Source organism: Zingiber officinale, chromosome 1B, assembly GCF_018446385.1.
Source record: "Zingiber officinale cultivar Zhangliang chromosome 1B, Zo_v1.1, whole genome shotgun sequence".
NCBI lineage: Eukaryota > Viridiplantae > Streptophyta > Magnoliopsida > Zingiberales > Zingiberaceae > Zingiber > Zingiber officinale.
Genome location: NC_055986.1, coordinates 1816627 through 1838272, shown reverse-complemented (window position 1 = coordinate 1838272; position 21646 = coordinate 1816627). Strand labels below are relative to the sequence as shown.

General features: G+C 39.6%; 1 pseudogene; it reads right to left on the bottom strand.

Annotated features, from left to right (window-relative positions):
* Positions 1 to 2198: 2198 nt before the first annotated feature.
* Positions 2199 to 8520, bottom strand: LOC121992856 (annotated as a pseudogene).
* Between the last annotated feature and the right edge of the window lie 13126 nt (positions 8521 to 21646).

The window sequence follows — 21646 nt, the reverse complement described above, 5'->3', positions numbered from 1 at the left end:
CGCAAGAAGATAAAGTTTGATATGCTAACGTGGAGGAGGGATCAGTCAAGGGTAAGGACCGAGCTGTTGACGTGGTAGAGAAGACTCACGACAAGCTGATGTGGTAGAACGAGATTGGTCGATATCGATATACTGATAGTCCAGATTGAGATCTGGGATCTAGGCAGGAACAGTATACCGATTAGGGTATCGATAGACCGATCTAGGGCTATAAAAGAAGTCCTCAAGCTGAGGCTTCTTTATCAATTTCTAAGCGTTCCAATCGCTGTCTCGCTCCCTAAACGTCGATGTTATGCCAATACACTGAGACGCTACTCCAACAAACATGCACAAGTCCACATCTTGAGATTGTCAGTATACTAATACATCTTTTCTCGTACTTTGTTTTTAAAGGACAGTAAATATATTATTGCTCCTAATATTTTGTACACAACGAATTGATAGTAAATTAGCTATCGAAATCGATCAATGATTGCAGGTATTGGACTAGCAGTTGTCAAGCTATAAACCAAGTAAAAAGAAATGAGTCTTTTTGTATGTGGAACCGCCACATCAGCGGCCCCCTAGAGCCGGTCACACGGATATGGAGGGAGGTAAATGCAGGTACACAGTTGAAAGCGCATAGCCGGGACGCTAACCCCAGGCAATGACACCCCGAGGATCGAACCCTGGACCTTTCGGCCACGAAACTATGCGCCCCCAGCTGTGCTACGCCCTGGGGACAGAAATGAGTCTTTTTGTGCTTGTATTTTTCGTTGTTTACTCTAAGAAAAAGTGAAATGCACTATTCACCCTCTTTGGCGCTCTACTCTCGATCCTAAACTAGCGACCCACGTGGATCGGCATGCATCGGGCTTAGGTTGACCCGCAGGTTGAGAAACATAAATTTTTCTCTAAAATGTAAAACTAAAGTGAAAAATTCAATGAACTCATAAATTTGAGTCGCATAATCTGCAACCTAAATTTAAAATTTTTAATCACATATATATATCTCAGAATGATACCCTGCACACTCTTACCTGAGCGACGATGGGTGACATCCAACATGGATAATCTGACACGGCCAAAACTTATTTTATTATTTCTCTCTCTCTCATCTGCCTACAATTCTTTCTCTCTCCTACATGCAATCAACTCTTTTCTCTTTCTTACATGTGAGGTGGTGTTGGTTTATATAAACCAGCACTAAAGTGATGTTGTTCTTTAAAGACCAACACCAACCAACACTAGCTAAGACCAGCACCAATTGGTGCTAGTCTTTAAAGACCAACACCAATGTGGTGTTGGTCTTTAAAGAACAACACCAATACACAGCACCAGTATTGGTGCTGGCTGGTGCTAGTTTCAAACTAGTGTTGGTGTTGGTCTTTAAAGATCAGCACTAGCTAAGACTAGTACCAACTGCTGATGGTTCTGGATTGAAACCAACACCAACTTGTACTTATCTTTAATAACCAACATCAACATGGTGCTGATCTTTAAAGAACAACACTAACGTTGATATTGACTGATGCTAATTTCAAATCAACATTGGTGCTGATCTTAGTTAAAGATCAAAACCAACGCTGATGCTGATCTTAGTTAAAGATCAGCACCAATTAGTGCTGGTTCTGATTTGAAAGTAGCACCAGCAGCTAATCTTAGTTAAAGATCAAAACCAACGCTGATGTTGGTCTTAGTTAAAGACCAGCACCAATTAGTACTGATTCTGATTTGAAAGTAGCACCAGCAGTTGCTGATCCGTAAAGATCAGCATCAACATTGATGCTGTTATACTGCTCTTTGAACCAAAACCAACACCAGTTGGGTTTAGGGTCTAGCTGGTGCTGGTCAGACCAGCAACGTTGGTTGCAGAGTTGGTTGCTTCGCGGCGAGTACTTGGACCAGAGTCCTCGCCGTGGTCCGTGGTTGGGAATGGTTTGGCTTACCTTGACGGGCTTTGGACCGACAGCCGGACAGACTGGGAGGGCGGCGTTGATCGTATGATCAAAGATTAATTAATTCCCATGGTTAGTTGGTGAATCTGCTGCCTGTTTTATTTTGCATGTAAATAAATGTTTAAATTGAATGATTTTATTTTGTGGTTTTGGAATTGCAATAAGAAGTCTTCTATATCGATAGTTTTCAGAAGAGAACAGAGGGAATTTTATGGTAGTAGATTTGAACTCTAATAATGACTCATTTTCCTATTCGACGCATAACACAAGAAGAGACTTTCTACCATGGCACTTCTTATTGTTCAACATCAGACGACAAAGCAAATATACGAGGAAAGAAAATTCTCTCCTCAGAAGATCAACGGAATAAAGGATCCCCGGAAATCCTTTATACCAAGTCAAGCTTGTTAGGCTTCCACTTTCCCTTGAGAAGACACCAAAGTCTCCAAGTACTTCTCCACCGTGTTTAGGCCACACAGCTCTTTCACTACTGGCATGGTTGCTGGAACGTCGAGTTGGAATGTCGATGCGGAATGGTTATCGTCGTTGGAAGATAACTCAGCCCGAGCAGCTCTTATCGCTTCTCGAACCGCACAGTGAACTGAAGAAGCTAGAAGCAGCGGTGGTTCTCCAGAAGCTGCAAGCAAGAAGCTCATCAGCTAATTAACAGATTCAGGTTTTAAAGTAGAGAAATAGCTGTCAACAAAATTCGTTTTGGTACCCTTTGAGGAAAGTAGACGCTTCTCGTGATGTCCACTTTTCATTAGTTTAACGTTGAATTGCTTCGGGATGGTGTCGATGGTAGGGATCTTATATGTCCAAGTACTGTCTGAAACTACCAAGCCATCTGAGTTTTCCACATGTTCCTCGTACAAAAAGAACCCAATTCCTTGAACAAAGGCACCTTCAATCTGCAGAAAAAAGAGATAGCAAGATTAATTTGTAGTAAAAGAACTATGGGTTCCCAATGGCATATTGCAGTCATAAAATTTGCACAATGAGATCCAAATGGCCCCTTATCAAGAGAGACATTTTGCCGTTATCACGATCAAAATTAAAAAAAAAAAAAAAAGAAAGGACAGATGAAAGAGGAGATTCAATGGAAATATCACCAGACCTGTCCCAGATCCACAGCAGGATTCAAGCTCTGCCCACAGTCATAAGTAAGATCTGTCCTTAAGATGGTAGTAGCTCCTGTAAGAATATCAACCTCCACCTACATTGTGCACCAAATCACAAGTTACGAAGAATGCAAATTAAACTTGAATAAAGCGGGCTATTGCAACACCACAATGTTATGAGCAATGGAATTAAAGGTGAAAACACCAATGATTATATGAAGCTACCCCACTTATAGCAGCTCCATAGTTCAGATAGTCTAATTTATTCTCAGGGACCCAAAAAGCACTTGCTGACAAGTTCACTGCTTGCATAGTTGCCTGTGCATAATTCATAATGGAATGTAAATAATCAGGGATGAACTCCAAAGTAGGTGCATACCGTCGAAGTAGCAAAAGAGGAAAAAAATGTATTATGTGAGACTGACTACTACTGATATACATCTGAGCTGTCAATTAATGGATGGGAAATTTACAGCAACTAAATCCTACGAGAAACCTCTACCCCAACAATTATCAATTGAAGAAAACACTATGAAGGTAATATAATTGGAAAGTGCATATTCCTTCAAAACATTGTTTTTCATTTTGTCACTATAGTTCGAGTTTAGTATGTATATACCTAAAGATTTTAGAGCTTATAATGCTACTATAGATAATATAGATTAGCCAAGGTCTAACACAGACCTCACATGGCATTAGCATTTCTGCACATAAATGTAGGATAAATTTCATGAAAAACAAATGCATTGTAGGTTTCCAAATTGTTTCATCATTTTCATGACCAATAACATTTAAAAGTGGGTTTAGACAGCCAATACTCTAACTAGAATATATGGAAGATAAATATATATTGCAGTTAGCATTTGCTTGTTGATTGTAAGCGAAAAACTTCAATTGACAGTAATATTCTTGTCAATGTTTTAAGAACAACTAATCTTTCACCAAAAGGGCATTTAGGCATCCAAAAATTACCATATAATTTATTTTTATTTTATCTACATGTTAGTAACTGACTGATCTTACTGGCCTTAGAGTAAAGATAAAGATATATGACAATTTAAAGTTTTTAAACGTGATATTATTTTGTGGCAGATATGAAAGCATTTCCCATAAATAGAAGAGGTGTTGTTGTAATTTTCTATTATTCAACTCTAGTATTCAATTAACTACTAAATGTATTATAAGTGATATTAAAATGAACATTTGATCCCCATGCAGTACATGAGAGTGCCAGAGATGAATTACAGAAATGAGCTACAACAATGCTTAACTAATAGTCAATCTACTTCGAGATGTAAATGCACACCTGGGAAATTAGGGTATCCCATGAGATTGAACCCATTTGTTCTTCTAAACTTTGCTTGAGTGGCTTCAATCTGCTGACTAGAATACTGCTAGCAAGACGAACTGCTTCACAACTTGATTCAGATTTGGTGCTTCCACCAGTAAAACTTGCCTGAATCAAACTCAAACTATCTACTTGGATGATCCTCAACCTATCCAAAAGATTTAAACTTGCGCCCTCCCAAAGCTGTCCGAGAACAAATGCTACCATTTGCTTTACCTTTGTCCACAGCCCCTGGCCTATTTCAACACCTCCAACTTCAACAACTACTGAGCCATCATTTAGAATAGACACTTTCCCTGGCATCGACTTTGGTTTAACATGGTATATAATAGGTACCCAGGATATTCCTCGTTTTTTCCACTTATTGCAAGTATTGAAATATTGAAATATTCTACTCTATGGAAGGCACCTTCTAATCTTGGATAAAATTTTCCAAGAGCTATAAAAAGACCCCTGAATTTAGGAAAGAAAGTACAACTGAACTACGAGTCTTATATTCACTTCTTAATCATTCAGTGATATGTAAACGTCTACTCTGCCTTCAACAAAGAAATTTTTCTAGTGGAACTTTCTTCAATACCTTGGATTAATAACCATATAGGTTGTAACCAAATAAATAGATTATCCTCTTACTTTTTGTTCATTTTTATTATTCTATTTATTATTATTGTGCTGTGATCAAATCAAAAGAATGAGAAGGGGTTTATTTTTTTTATATGGGCAATTCACCCCTCTCTTGCCGGCCCCGCTGCACCAACAAATAGAATTGAAGTTACTTGCTATGAGAATTTCTTTATTTAGAAACTTAAAATAAGAACAAAAGATTTCTCTATATTTCTAACTTTTTGTGTGTGCGTGCGCACGTGCAAAAGAAAAATCTCAATTCAGTCCAGATCAAAAGATCGCTAAGTAGTCTAATGTTTAATATCCTTATAGTATCATTTTAGATATTCTTTCAAATATTATCATAGTGGATCTACAACTAGATATAATAAATGGATACAAGTACAAAAAATGTCGGTAGATAGAAATGGCCTAGATACCAAAACAATCATAACAATTCCCCTGGCCAGAGATTAGATTACGATAAAATTGAGCACACAGTTTTCGTGTGATCCAATCTCAGTTCCATAATGAAAACACAAAGTTGATTTTGCTAGTTTGAAGAACTATGTGAGTTGGCAACTTAACCATAACCATTTTTGTAATATTATTATGAGACGCACAATAAACTGAAAGTATTAAAATTTTAAATATCATGAGTTGATGTAATGATGAAATCTAAGAGAGAATGAACAGATGTGTCATCATATCATGTGAACACTTGCAGATACAATATCATATCTAAATATGAGATAAGATTACGAAAATATGTAACTATACATTGAAAATAAATAACTGCAACACGCACCCAAAAAAACAAACCAAGTACAAAAAAAGAGTATTCTTCACCAAAAAAAAAACTCCATAAAAAAAAAAAAGTTAACTCCAAAACATTTACCCGAGGCTTGAATTTCAGCTCCGACTTTCTTGATAGGCACGCCGATAGGATCATAATCTGTGCTAAACTCAACTAACTGCTTTGAAGACAAGATGATGCTAGGATTGCAAAGTTGTTCAAATTTTGATGTCCTTGGTTCCATTATGTCCTCAGACCCATTGGTTTTGTCATTTGGATAATGAGTAGCAACACTAGATAAATCCACATGGTTAATCTTCTCAGCCACAACCAATTCTTTAGCAAGTGGTTGAAAAAAATTGAATAGAAAAGTAATGGCCAAACTTGCTCTGTATCTTGAATGACGAGTGCCTACTTTTGGTATGATGGTCTCTTTCAGTAAATGAATGACTCCAAGTAAAATTGAGGCTGTGAGAATTTTGCCCGTCAAGAACTCCTCAACTTTCCTTGCTCTGATGGCATGTTCGCTACCATAAGACCCAAAAGCCAAGTGTAGATTTAGTAAAATAAGATCCCCAGAGATCTTATCAGAAATAACATGAACCAAGAAAGCAGAATTCAGATAAGAAACAGCATTCCCAAGTGGGCGTGGAGCTGCTCGGTATGTTTCAAACAGAATACTGGAATCACTTTTAGGAACGGAAACCATGGCATTGCTAGTTGCAGAGGAAGAATCTATGTCCGAACTCCAATAAGGAATATGTATGCTTATGAGTATGGTTCTGTCATCACATGGAGGCAACTTAAGAAATTCTTCAAGTGAAATAATTAACCTCCCTGAAGAGGTCTGAAAACAAACAATTGATCCAACAGCAAGAAGTATTGTAGCAATATCTGAGGCAAACTGATTTCTTTGTGCCATAATCAGATTTCCACCCAAGCTAGCCATATTTCTGATGAAGGGAGAAGCGACCTTATCCATATGATCAGCCATTTTACAAAAGATTAATTTTCCACCCGAATGGAGTACAGTATTGTCCTTTTCTTTCAGCACTTCAATAACCCTGGAAATTGTCACAGCAGCTCCAAGTGTAATCCCTTTGCTATCCCTTTTGACGACTAAGAGTTCTGGTATACCTGTGAGATCAATGTACTTATCATACAAGTCATTTTCCTTGTAAACGCCAGATCCTGTGTTACCCATAACCAATTTGACTTGATTTTCAGTGAATTCATCGGAATTCAAAAGTTTGTAGAGTTGTTCAAGGCCAGAAGGCCGATACCACTGGCACTCTGGCAAGCCACTATCTTGGCAACTCTCCAAGGCACCGATAGAGGAAGTGATATCAGATTTCAGAAATTCAGGAAAAGTGCAAATTTGGCCTTGGTTGTGAGGAGGCAGTCTGTCAACATTTGCATAATCTGGATTATTCCAAAATGTATTCAGACCCAAATCTTCCAAATCAACATCAGCTGCAAAACTCTTGCAGACATCTGCAATGGGTCTATAACCAGTGCATCGACAAAGGTTACCAGAAATAGACTTTTGAGCCTCAAATTTGGTGATCTTAGAGAATCCAATGGGAGGTTCAGGCCCATCAGCCTTATCTGCATTTGTAAGGGCAGAGAAGAGTGACATACACATACCAGTGTGCAGAAGCCACACTGAGTTGCATGAAACCCTGAGAACCTCTGATGAATTGAATGGTAGCCATCTTTGGTATTTCCAAATCCTTCAGTAGTGGTATCCGAGCAGAAATTTATACTGCAAAGCAGTGTAAGACAAGAACTAACACTGAATTCTTTCACTTGATCACTAACTGGATCGTATTTAGAAAGAAGAACAACACAAGCCCCACATCCACTTGCACAATTAAATTACCAGATTATGTTAAAACAAAAGATATGTCATGCCTGAGTTTATTGTGCGAAGGACTAGACAACCAATAACTGAAAAAGCTAATCCATTTATCAAGATGGATTATATTGGTGGAATAAAATGTAGCGCCACCACTTGCACACCATCTGGAAGAATGCTTCAAGAGCTGTTTACTGATTACACATGAAGAAAACCAGATAGAGATTCCAAGGAACTAAGTGGCAGGCGTTTCTAAAAAATTGCAGGTGAATAATGGCGAATACATGTGATAAAGGCGATTCGCTCGCCCTAGCGCACTGCCAACTAATCTCTAGGTCAACACGAAGGAGTAGGTAAATCACGGGTGGCTACTGCAAATGGCAAGGCATAGGAGGAGGCATGCTCAGACACGCTGAGTTTCAACCCAATACCTCGTGGAATAATGGTGAATATACGAGGAATCTTTTATTATAAAAAAAAAACTTGATCTCAGCTTCTAAAACTAATAAAACTTTCAATTCAGAGAAAAAATTGCATCTTTCCTCCTAGAAAGAAGAACCCTAATTACGCGAACAAGTAATACAAACATCTTCGGCAGCAAGAAAACACTAATTTTCGACAAGGAAACAACCCAGCCGCCCAAAAGGAAAACCTTTCCGAACCAAGCGACTATCTCCAACTCGAAATCATAAAAATATGAGAGAGAGAGAGTATAGCCGCTAACCTTCGCCGCAACCGAGCTTGGGTCCAGTGAATCGAGTGCGGGTTCTCAAGAATTCGAGCAAGGTGGTGGAAGGATCGACCTTGGCTAACTCGAACCTCTCTGTGTTCACAGCCAACACCAACCTCCCCGCCATCCTTAACGCAACCGCATCCTCTGCCGTGAGCCCTGCGTCTCCGACGCACTTATCGTCACGCCATCTCAATCAAATACAGTAAAAGTGAAATCCGTGGTGGCCTATTGATTGTCCCACGTCATTAGAAAACTGTAAAGGAAGGATATGATCACACGACCTTATCGAAATTCTGACTCTTACACCATTTAACAATTATACTCAGATACCATCTCAATTATGCTCGGGAGGCGCCGCCATCTCAATCACCGATTTCACTTTTACTGAATTTGATTGAGATGGCGTAACGATAAAAGGCGGCGGAGACGACGCTTTAACTGCCAAAGGACAATCGGATAATATCAAATTATTATTATTATTATTATTATTATATTTAATTTTTTATAACGGCCACGACGCTCTAACTGTTCTCAAGCACTGACGCCTCAAACCTGGTACATCTTACTAGATTGTTGGTCGGACATATTGATGAGGACGGTAGACGAACATATGTATTGTTTATCATCATAGTTCATCTTACTATCTTATATTTTAATTGAAAATCCATCCATTGACCGACCAATTCTGTTAAACTCAAAAAATTATGTTAATATTTTTTTCTATTCGTATAAAAAATAATTCTAAAATTTATTAATAATTTTCAAATGTTAAAAATTTAAGATTCAATTGCAACATATTATTAAAAAAAAATCTCATTAATCAATTAAAAATCTAGAATTTTCTTTAGTCTCATATCTTAGAACTGCTAGCAGAGAATCTTCTATAAATATTTTGGACTGGCGATGTTAGAAAACATATTTTTATTAAATTTTTGACTAAAATCAAGTATGATATTAAATTAATTTTTTATAAGGGATAGTCCGTTACAGTAACTTACTGTTGGGATTCTTGAATGTCACCCTAGTATTGTACTATTGTATGGGTCTGGCGCACACTTATTAATTAAGATTAAATGTAATATTTATTCTTACAAGTTTAATATATGATATTAAATATTAAATAATTTTTTAGGAATGAGAGTCCGTTATCGATATGCGTTCATGTATTATTTTATACACACAACCAGGGACAGAGTCACGTATAACTTGATCCATATGCGTGCATGTATTATTTTACACATATAACAAGGGACGGAGTCACGTATAACTTTGGTGACAATCCTATTTCTGATAGGAGCAATTGACAATTGAATCCAAATTTTCCCATCATTTTACCATCTATAATAGTAATAGTGCGAAAAAAGGCCGGTGTTAAGGAATAGTGGCATTAAGTTTCTTGACTCTTTGTCTTAGGATTAGTTAGTTCTATTTCTCGATGGGACCGGGAAGGGATATAACTCAGCGGTAGAGTGTCACCTTGACATGGTGGAAGTCATCAGTTCGAGCTTGGTTATCCCTAAATCCAATGTAAGTTTTTCTATTTTGACTTGTTCCTCTACCGTGATCGAACGAGAATGCATAAGAGGCTTGTGGGATTGACATGATAGGATAGGAATGACTATATTGCTGGGAGCGAACTCCAGACTAATATGAAGCGCATGGATACAAGTTATGCCTGAGTATAACTTTGGTGAAGTAGTTGTCCCACCTAAATTTTTTATAAATACCTCTGAAGGTGTATAAAATTATAAAAATATTATAGTCGTGCTCCACTAAAAAAATTAAAAGTATGTCCCACCTTAATCTTTTGTAAATGTCCCTTAAGATCATAAAATTATAAAAATATTAGAACCTTGCCCTACTAAAAAAAAAAGTAAAGGTAATACTCAAAAATTAAAATTATTTTTTATAAGACAATTTTTCTTCTCTAAAATTTCTTCCTGCATTATCCCACCTGGTAACGCAATGCATGTGCACAACCCCTAGTTACTAATAAAAAATCTGAGAGGTGGGGGATTAGACAACAAGATGATGCTTACTCTCTTGGATTTATCGTCAATGAAAAATTTTAGACCGAACCGATCATCTGCCAAATTAATTAATTAGAAGAATTAAATATCTAAATTAATAAAAAAATATAGATTATTAACTAATCAAAAGCTCAAATGAATAGCAATTAAGTCCTCTAATCACATTCCACTAAAAAGGATTCTTTTATTATAAAAGTTTAAGCAGATTTCTTTAAAATCATCTTAATTAATTTGATTTCTAAGATTTTTATTACAGAATCAATAAGATTTTTATTACAGAATCAAGAGTTTAACTTTGTATAATATTTTATTAAAATAAGCTCAATACTATCATTTTTTCTAGATAAAAAAAAATTTCTAAGGAAAGACTTTTTTTTTTTTTTTTTTTTTTTTTTAAAACGCAGCATCACTTAAAATTTTGATACGTCAACATACCTCATAATTACCATTTCATAGAAGGAAAACCAACATATCATAATTATTGTCTAAGGTGTATATAAAGTCTAAAAGGAATTTTCATGTCATTCTATTGTCATTCGCTCAAATCAAATTAATAATTTCTAATTAATTGAAATCCCCTTAACCTACACTAAGATATTATAGTAGAAGGTCCGGATCGTCTCTCATGTGAAACAAATGGCAAAAGATTTATTTTCAGATGAATCAAACCAGGGATTTGTTTTGGAGTTTCTAACTTAATGCAATAATTGAAAGTCATATAACCATCAATAATGAACCTATAATACAATGTCACTCTACATTATATATAACATCATCGACAGAAATAACATACGAGAAATAAAATTAAAATTCTATCTAACTATCGAAGACAGACTTATATAGTTTTATCACCATACGACACAAGAATCATCCAATAGACATAACATGAACTAACAAATCTAACATGCATCATAACAATCATAAAATCAAACAAGAAAATAAGCTACCAACTGAACATAAAACAATCAAACATGAAAGTAAACTAAACCATCCAACCACAATCCACGATGAAACATGAGAAGCATTATGTCTGTCACAAACGGAACTACTGAGGAAGGAAATCGTTGTCACTCAGAAACCTCCTGACTTCAGTGAACGACTACGTTGCTAGTCGGAGAAACAATCAACCACGGTGGAAGCACAACTTCCTACAAAGCCACCACTCGGAAGTTGACTAGATGCGAAGGAAATCTGCCAAGAACCGTCATATCTAAAATTCTTATAAAACGCAATATAATCAAATAATATCTAAAATTTTCATAAAATGTATAAGAATTGAAATGGAGACTAACAAAGATTCAATCTTATGAAACACATTAAAAACATATAATTGGATACATAAGAAGATAGAAACACTGAGTTATGATAATAAAATAAAGTGTCCAAATGTCAATTATCACGCTTCCTCTCCCTTTCCTGCCCAAGTTCGTGAAGATGCAGTTAGTTCATGAAGATGTAGTTCCATGAGTTGATTATAGTGAGAACAATCTATGGTTTCCACATAAGATGAAGAGACTTCGAGAATACCTTTTTGGCTAGTGATGCATATCATCCACTTATTATGCTAGCCCTACTAAGTATATTGTCATGCCGGCCTGAAGAATATTATCCTGTCAGCCTGAAGAATATTGTCTTGCTGGCCTTACTAAGCATATTGCCCTGCTAACCTGAGGAATATTGCCGAAATATTATTTTGTTGGCTTGAAGAATATTATCCTGCTAGCCCTACTAAGCATATTATCCTGTTGACCTAAGGAATATTGCCCTACTGGTCTTAGGAATATTGTCCTGCCTGTTGGTGCAACCTTAGGTCAAGGTTGACCTGGTTGACCCGACTCGAGGTGACTTGACTCAAGTTGTATTTTGATGTTTGACTTGGGAAGATTGTCGGTGCAACCTTAGGTCAAGGTTGACCTAGTTGAGTTGCATGTTGATGTTTGACACTCGTGAGAGAGTTCTATTCTTGATGTGAGACAAGAATAGATGGTTGAGAGATTATTGGTGCAACCCTAGGTCAAGGTTGACCTGGTTGACCTGAAAAGTCCAAGTATGGAGACTTGGCAGTGGGAAAAGTCCAAGCAGGGAGCTTGGCACGCGAAAAGTCCAAGTATGGAGACTTGGCACTGGAGAAGTCCAAGCAGGGAGCTTGGCACGGGAAAAGTCCAAGCAGGGAGCTTGGTACGAGGGAAAGTCCTAACCGGGATGTTAGGCAGTTGGAAAGTCCTGGTGAGTGAAGCCAGGGGAAAGTCCAACTGGATGTTAGGCAAGGAAAGTCCTGTAAGTGAGCTAGAAAGTCCTAATCGGGATGTTAGGCGGAATGGAAATCCTGGTGAGTGAAGCCGTGGAAAGTCCCGTGAGTGAAGCGGGCAAGGGAAAATCCAGATAGATCAAGGGTGATCGGACATCCGTGTTGAGAAGTCAAGTGAGTGAAGCTTGGCATATGGAGTCGAGAGGACTCGGTAGCTCGTTCTCCGAACTAGGTTAGAGAGGGCACTCTAAACCTAGGAGTTGGATCGGTCTGCAGACCGATCCGGATATTCTTTCTCGATCGGTCCGGTGACCGATCAGTCTCCAGTAGCATACTGTGGAGTTCTGATCGGTCCACGGACCGATCAGCGACGGAAAGAAAGTTGGGCGCCGTTCGGTAGAACAGCTGATCGGTCTCCACGACCGATCGGAGACGCAGTGATTTCTCTGAGAGGTGGGATCGGTCCGGGATCGATCAGACAGAGCCTGATCGGTCCACGACCGATCGCGACGATCCATCTCTTCCCCGATTGGTCCGCACCGATCAGGTTCTAGCTGCGACGCAACGGCTAGTTTCTTCGCTGTCTTCTTCGCAGGTATAAAGGGGTCGAGGGCTGCTGCTGCACAAAAACTTCTTCTCTTTTCCTAGAACTTCTGTTCTTCTGCTGCTAAAGCTTCTGCTTCAACTGAGCTTTGATTGAGCTCGCCTCCGAAGCTTCGCGTGAGCTTCCAGTCGTCGACCAGCTGCTGCGTTTGGGTTGTGAAGTTGCTGCTTCACCTCCAGTCGACAAGAAAGCAAGCAATTGGTAGAGTGCTATTGTATTCATATTGTATTGCTTTTCTTACTATTCTTGTACTCTTTGTTTGCTGTTGCAAACGTTTGTGGCGAGGTTTCTCCACCCACAAGGAGTATATTGTATTAGCCGGTTCTCCGGGGACTCATCCACCGACGGATTGACTGGACTCGTCCACCCTACGGACACGCCGAGGAGTAGGAGCCCTAATCTCCGAACCTCGTTACATCCTTGTGTTAAGGTTTGGTTTTCTTCTCTTTCGTTTCTTTGTATTTTCCACTGCGCTAACACGTTTTGTAGAAAGAAACGACGATTTGGGGTCGGCTATTCACACCCCCCTCTCTAGTCGAGTACGAACGATCCTAACAAGTGGTATCAGAGTGAGGTCGTTCTTCATCGGATCAACACCCGTGGGAGCAAAGCTAGAGAATGGATCTCTATGGAGAAGACATCACCATTCCACCCTTCTACGAATGCGGCGACTTCGCGTATTGGAAGGTAAGGATGAAGTACTTTCTTATGACTAACATAATGAATTGGTTTTGTGTACAAGAAGGTTTTACTCCTCCGGTGGATAAGGAAGGAAAGCCACTTGAGAAGAAGGAGTGGACAAGAGAACAAATTCACAAATCCGAAATTAACGAAGAGGTAACGAGAATAATTGAATTTTCATTGCCTACTAACATCTTGTGTAAGATAGGTTACAACAATGCCAAGGAATTATGGGATAACTTGGCCAAGTTCCATGAGGGAAGCTCAAATTCAAGCCATGAAGAGGAGCTAAGTGAGCCAAGTAGCTCATATCATGGAGGAGAAGATTTAGAAGTTGAGGGCCACTCAACATCTAAAGAAGAAGAGGAGGAGAGTTCCTCTTCAAGGTCGGAGCAAGAAGAAGAAGCTTCTACCTCCGGAAGGGATGAAGATGAGAGCGTTCATCCATCCTCAACCCTAGGTAACTCAAGCATTTTAATTTCTAGCAAATTACACATAATGTGCTTCGAGTGTAGGGAATTTGGGCACTACAAGAGCAAGTGTCCAAAGAGGGTTAGAAAGACTCCACCGGCACCAAAGGTCAAGGAAGCCGGCGTCCCAACACGCAAAGGCAAGAAGCACGTGGTGTGCTTTCAATGCAAGCAACGGGAACACTATAGGAGCCAATGTCCGAAGGGGAGGAAACCTCACAAGGACAAGGGATGCACATCGATAGGGGGAGCTAAGGCAAACCCTAAGGTATCTTTTAAGGCTCATTCGTGCAATTCTAGTAGGATACATGCTAGTAATTTTATTGCATTAGTCAATAATGATAAGCATGTTAACACTAGAAATCAATACATGTGCTTAGGTGCTAAACATGTCAACCTAGATAGGGATACTACTAGGAATGCTAACCCTAGGATTAACACTTCTAAGGTTAAGGAAAACCTAGGTAGAAACCCTAAATCAACTAGACACATGCCTAGGAACACCTCAAGAAAGAATGACAAATCAAAACTTGAGGTAATAGAAAAGGAGAATCAAGTCTTGAGGTCAAGGCTTGATACCCTAGAAAAGGCCCTTAAAAATTTAGAGAAGTCAACTCTAGGGCCTAAGGGTCAAAAGTCCCAGGACAAGAAAGGTTTGGGTCACAAATCTAAGTCCCAAGTGGTCAAGCCCACTTATCACAATGTTCCATTCGATTATGGAACAAAACCTAGGGCTAGGAAGACCACCACCAAGGTCACAAGGGGAGTCACCCCTAGAGTTGATCTTGATGAGTCCCAAATGACCAAGGCTTCAAAGCCTAAGAGGGTCATTAGGAGGGTTGCTAGGGAAGTTATCCCTAGTGAATATTTAGTGAACCCAATGAGCTCAAATAGGTATTGGGTTCCTAGGAGCATCTTCTCTACCCCATAGATGGGTTAGAGAGTGTCAACTCCGATTAGAAGGGTAGTTAACCCAACTTTGAGGAAATTGACACTCAAGGAGCATTTTCAAGGTTTTGAGAACTTTTGAAAATGAAATGGAATTATCATTTACTCCTTTGAAGAGTTAAATGTGCCTAAAGATTGGAAATTTCATTTTTAATCTCAATTGGCACAATTTGGGAAAATCTAGAGAACTCTCGAGGAAAAATGAAACATGCCAAGTTTTGAGGATAAATTTGATCTTTAAGTGGTATGAATTAATCTAGAGTTCAAGAAGTGTCAAAATTAGGATTTTGGCATTTTGGGGCAATCTAGGATTAAATTTGAAGTTAGCCAAGTGGTTAAGGATACTTAGATAGGTAATCTAGGTATATTTATTTATGCTAAATCTTGCCATGATTGTTTGCCCTCACATGTCATGACATCATGTTTAGTTTTATTATCATTTGAAATGTCATGATAATGCTTAGGCTAGTTTTTATGTCATGTTTATTTAAGTTTCAAACTTTATGCCATGACATTGGCACATGTTTTCATTTATGATACCATTTTATGCCATGTCATCATCTCTTGCATTAGTAATCAATTGAATTGATTTAAGGATGAAAAACACATTTTGATATTGAGATCAAATTTGTGTTTAGAAAATGCATGAGACCTTAGTCTAAGATACCTAAACCCATATCTCACATCAAAATTGACATGGATGTGTTTGATACACTTTAGATGTGTGTGAGATATTAGGATCATGAGTTAGGATCAAGGTGCATAGTTCTTGTACCTAGATAAGCCTAATTCAAGAAATGGAGGATCATAGGGAAAACTTGTGTACAAGTCATGTACATATAGTCCTAAGATTATGATCCTAAATTAAAGGGTTTAAAATCATTTCAAAATTGATTTGAAAAACCTTGATGAAGCTTTCCTAGTGATTGCATTCATCATTGAACATTGTGATACAAAGTTGAGTTAAACTTGAACTATTTCAAAGTTTTTGAACTTTGTATCAAGATTGAAAAATGGAAGTTATTTTCATAGAAAACTATTTTTCCATGATAGTGTATGATATGAGGAATGTATCCTCAAAGTTTCGTAATTTTTGGAATTTTCTTGAATTTATTAGGAGTTTCTGATTTTCCGGAAGGGGAAATCAGAAGTTCTGATTTCAGTGGCTGGATCGGTCCGGGGACCGATCCAGGGAAGATATGATCGGTCTGCGGACCGATCCAGAATATTATGGATCGGTCTGCAGACCGATCCAGTGAGTTCCAGTAGCACGAGTGCGATCTGGTGAAGGGCTGATCGGTCTGGGGACCGATCAGGGCGTGCCGAATTTCTGATTTTTCAGTTGTTGTCTGAAATTTCAGTTATGGAAATGGTGTTTTTGGATTTCTAAAGATTTGGAACTCTCAAAAACATTGTTGGTGCAATGGTCAAAGGGGGAGTTGACCTTTAGGGAGAGTTTTACCTAATTGTCAAGGGGGAGTTGACTTTTAGGGGGAGTTTTTACTCCTTAAGACTTTTAAGGATTAGTGATATGGGATTATCACTAATAGTGATATGAGTTTAGTATCAAGGGGGAAATTAAGAGTTTCAATGAAAGGTATGGGGCTTTCATTAGGAAGAAACTCTTGACCTTGATACCCTTCTTTTTCTTTTTGATGCGTGTTAAAAAGGGGAGAGTGTTCATTGGAGAATTATTGGAGAACCCAAGTTAGGTTATCGGGTTAACCTAAGCTAGGGGAAGAATGTCAAGGAATGTTTGAGGAAGAACATTGGAATTCTTTTTGATGTGTGTCAAAAAGGGGGAGAATTATTGGAGAACCCAAGTTAGGTTATCGGGTTAACCTAAGGGGAGAATGTCCAGAGAATGTTCAAGGAAAGAACATTGGACATTGGAAGATGGTTGAAAAACCTAAGTTAGGTTATCGGGTTAACCTAACTTGATTATGGGTTTTGTCAAACATCAAAAAGGGGGAGATTGTTGGTGCAACCTTAGGTCAAGGTTGACCTGGTTGACCCGACTCGAGGTGACTTGACTCGAGTTGTATTTTGATGTTTGACTTGGGAAGATTGTCGGTGCAACCTTAGGTCAAGGTTGACCTAGTTGAGTTGCATGTTGATGTTTGACACTCGTGAGAGAGTTCTATTCTTGATGTGAGACAAGAATAGATGGTTGGGAGATTATTGGTGCAACCCTAGGTCAAGGTTGACCTGGTTGACCTGAAAAGTCCAAGTATGGAGACTTGGCACTGGAAAAGTCCAAGCAGGGAGCTTGGCACGCGAAAAGTCCAAGTATGGAGACTTGGCACTGGAGAAGTCCAAGCAGGGAGCTTGGCACGGGAAAAGTCCAAGCAGGGAGCTTGGCACGAGGGAAAGTCCTAACTGGGATGTTAGGCAGTTGGAAAGTCCTGGTGAGTGAAGCCAGGCAGTGGGAAAGTCCAACTGGGATGTTAGGCAGTTGGAAAGTCCTGGTAAGTGAAGCCAGGCAGTGAGAAAGTCCTAACTGGGATGTTAGGCAGTGTGGAAATCCTGGTGAGTGAAGCCAGGTGGAAAGTCCTGGTGAGTGAAGCCGGGCAAGGGAAAATCCAGATAGATCAAGGGTGATCGGACATCTGGTGTTGAGAAGTCCAAGTGAGTGAAGCTTGGCATATGGAGTCGGAGAGGACTCGGTGGCTCGTTCTCCGAACTAGGTTAGAGAGGGCACTCTAAACCTAGGAGTTGGATCGGTCTGCAGACCGATCCAGTGATACTCAGTGTTTCCTGATCGGTCTGGTGACCGATCAGATTCCACTCAGTAGCATACTGTGGAGTTCCTGATCGGTCCACAGACCGATCAGGCGACGATCAGAAGTGAAGAAAGAAGCTCCTGATCGGTCCAGGGACCGATCAGGTGTATGCCTGATCGGTCTCCACGACCGATCAGGAGACGAGTGCGATTCTCTGTGAGAGAGCTGGGATCGGTCTGGGGACCGATCAGGACAGAGCCTGATCGGTCCACAGGCCGATCAGGACAGAGCCTGATCGGTCCACAGACCGATCAGGACAGAGCCTGATCGGTCCACAGACCGATCAGTGATGATCCATCTCTTCCCTGATCGGTCTGCAGACCGATCAGGGTTCTAGCCGTTGCGACGCAACGACTAGTTTCTTCGCTGTCTTCTTCGCAGGTATAAAGGGGTCGAGGGCTGCTGCTGCACAAAAACTTCTTCTCTTTTCCTAGAACTTCTGTTCTTCTGCTGCTAAAGCTTCTGCTTCAACTGAGCTTTGATTGAGCTCGCCTCCGAAGCTTCGCGTGAGCTTCCAGTTGTCGACCAGCTGCTGCGTTTGGGTTGTGAAGTTGCTGCTTCACCTCCAGTCGACAAGAAAGCAAGCAATTGGTAGAGTGCTATTGTATTCATATTGTATTACTTTTCTTACTGTTCTTGTACTCTTTGTTTGCTGTTGCAAACGTTTGTGGCGAGGTTTCTCCACCCACAAGGAGTATATTGTATTTGCCGGTTCTCCGGGGACTCATCCACCGACGGATTGACTGGACTCGTCCACCCTACGGACACGCCGAGGAGTAGGAGCCCTAATCTCCGAACCTCGTTACATCCTTGTGTTAAGGTTTGGTTTTCTTCTCTTTCGTTTCTTTGTATTTTCCGCTGCGCTAACACGTTTTGTAGAAAGAAACGATGATTTGGGGTCGGCTATTCACACCCCCCTCTCTAGCCGAGTACGAACGATCCTAACACTGCCGACCTTCAATACGAGGTGATCCTGTCCAAAAGCTGAATCAAAGGACGCTGGGCACGTGGTGCTCTCCAAGCTGCTGACGTAGATCTCCGGTTGATCTCAAGGTGCTCCGGCGAACCTGCACAGAAGTCAAGCTGGGAAGGGGTTCCCGGCGACGACCCTCCGACGCTCAAGTTAGGCAGGCGAAAAGCAGGAAGGTGGCTTTCAAGATCAGAGATTTTTCATCATCTTCCGGTGAAGTCTAAGGGCTCTTATATAGAGCTATGGGAACTTAGTGCACACAAACCGAGGTGTACACGTGTCCTATACCATGCCGCAGCATGGGCTTGTCAGAAGAGCATGTCTGACGCCATACTGCTACAGTCTGAGCGTCTCCGTGATGGGACAGCAGAACCCTTTGTCGTACGATACTGAGTATGGCCTGGTCCTCAAACGTGCCTGTTGTCAGCAACAGGGGTTACTAAGATGAAGTACCCGCTGTCCCATACTTTTTGCCTTCCGCTTCCTGGATCGGTCACCAAACCGCTCGGCCAAACTATTTGCCTTTGGTCCGGCGTTGATGGTTGTCCGTCCTGGATGGTTTAGAGTCGTCGCCCGCTCGGCTTTCATAGCCTGACACCCTGGCCGAGCGAGCGGCCGCTCGGCCTTTACTCCTGATTTGCAATGCGGCCGAGCGGACTATCTGCTCGGCCATATGCTCTTTTTCCCTTCATTGGAAATTTGGGCTCACGGCCAGATGGTTGTTCTCTCGGATGAAGATCATTGCCTAGTACTCGGCCTGTCCCACCCGTTCATCGAGCCCATGGGGTTGACCTCCCTTTGATTGTTGACCTTGCCCTCATGAGGGCCCCCCGGCCTTATCACCGAATCACGAGGTAAACCCTATTACCAACCATTATAATTGAGAAAAAATGGGGATGAAAAATACAAATTTATGAATAATTTATTTAAAAATTTTATTATCATTTATTATTTTTCACAAGATCAAAGTCCCTAGATTGAGAAACAAAACTATTTACTAATAAATTATGTCCAACAACACAAATATGAAATTAAGTCAAAGTTTAATTGGTTATTGATGGCAAAAAAGCGAATATACTCGCCCCAGTGTCCCCGTCAATTTGTCCCAGGGTCAACACGGAGGAGGTAAATCACGGGCGGCTACTAGTCTTTGGAATAGTGACTAGCACATAAGGGAGACATTTACCTCGACTTTGCCGAGATTCGAACCCCAGACCTCATTGATGACAACACCTCATGTGCTAGCCACTAGACCCATTACATGTTTGATCGCAAGACACGTGCACTCAAAATATCCGTTGGACAAGCAAATTAACATCTCTTACAATCTACACAATCCTCGATTCTGGGTGCGGAAGTAATTTGCTTAGCTTCACATTCATCCCACGGTATCATTTCCAACACATCCGTAGGGTAAGCTCGTACACATTGAGTACACCCTATACATGTATCATAAATTTTTACTGAAAATGACATTGAATCTATAACCGCCTAAATTTGAACATCAAAAATTTTCAGCCCTCTTGAACTTATTCAGAGATCATTCAACGATTTGTACATCTATACTGTTTTAAACATTTTTTTTTAAAAAAAAATCTTTATTATAAAATAGTATTCTTTATTTATTTATAGTTATGTTAGTTATATTTAATACGACCCGTTCAAAAATGAGCATAATCTAACTTTATATGAAAATAACACCATCAAAATTTGGGTGAATTGATTTAGAAAAAATTTATTTCAAAATAACTAATTACTTTATAAAAATTAATTACTAAACTAAATTTGTTACTAAAATTAAAGTAAATGTGTTCTCTTTGTATAACCTCTGATTTGTTAATATTAATAAGGTCGGCACCTGATGATTAATGCCACACATCTGAAGAATTCTAAGAACTGTTTACCGAAATAAATTTTTTTCTATTTATTTCATAAAAAATAAATTCTTTTCTTTTCTTCTATTTAATAAATAAGCTGCTAAGTTCGAGGTTTCAACGGTTCAACCGTTGCCCCTTCTAAAAGGGACCCACAAATTTGAAATATTAGAACGGTCAACTTAATGGAAGATATTGTCCACTGCTACGCTCTCTCGATAGACGGTGCTCACTTCTCATTTCCTTCATCGGACGGTCCATAATCGATAATCCACTGAGATCGATTTATTAATTAGTGGGGGTATTTCATTTCAATTTGGAAGTAAAGGATGATATTGATAAATCGAGATGAGATCTTCTGTTCTAAAAATATTGTATCTTTATGTTTTAATGTTGATCAGACAAATTAAATCATATCTCAAGGATGTAGTATACATCATGAAAATGTCATAACCGTCCGATCGATGCTGGGACATGGGAACACAATATTTTTGGGACAGAGGATCTCATCTGTGATAAATCACCCGTCCAACTGTCATCGTCATCCGTCATCGTCATCCGTATTAATCTAGAGATAGATTGACAGGTGACGATCATCCGTATTAATCTAGAGATAGATTGACAGGGACACTGGACGAATAA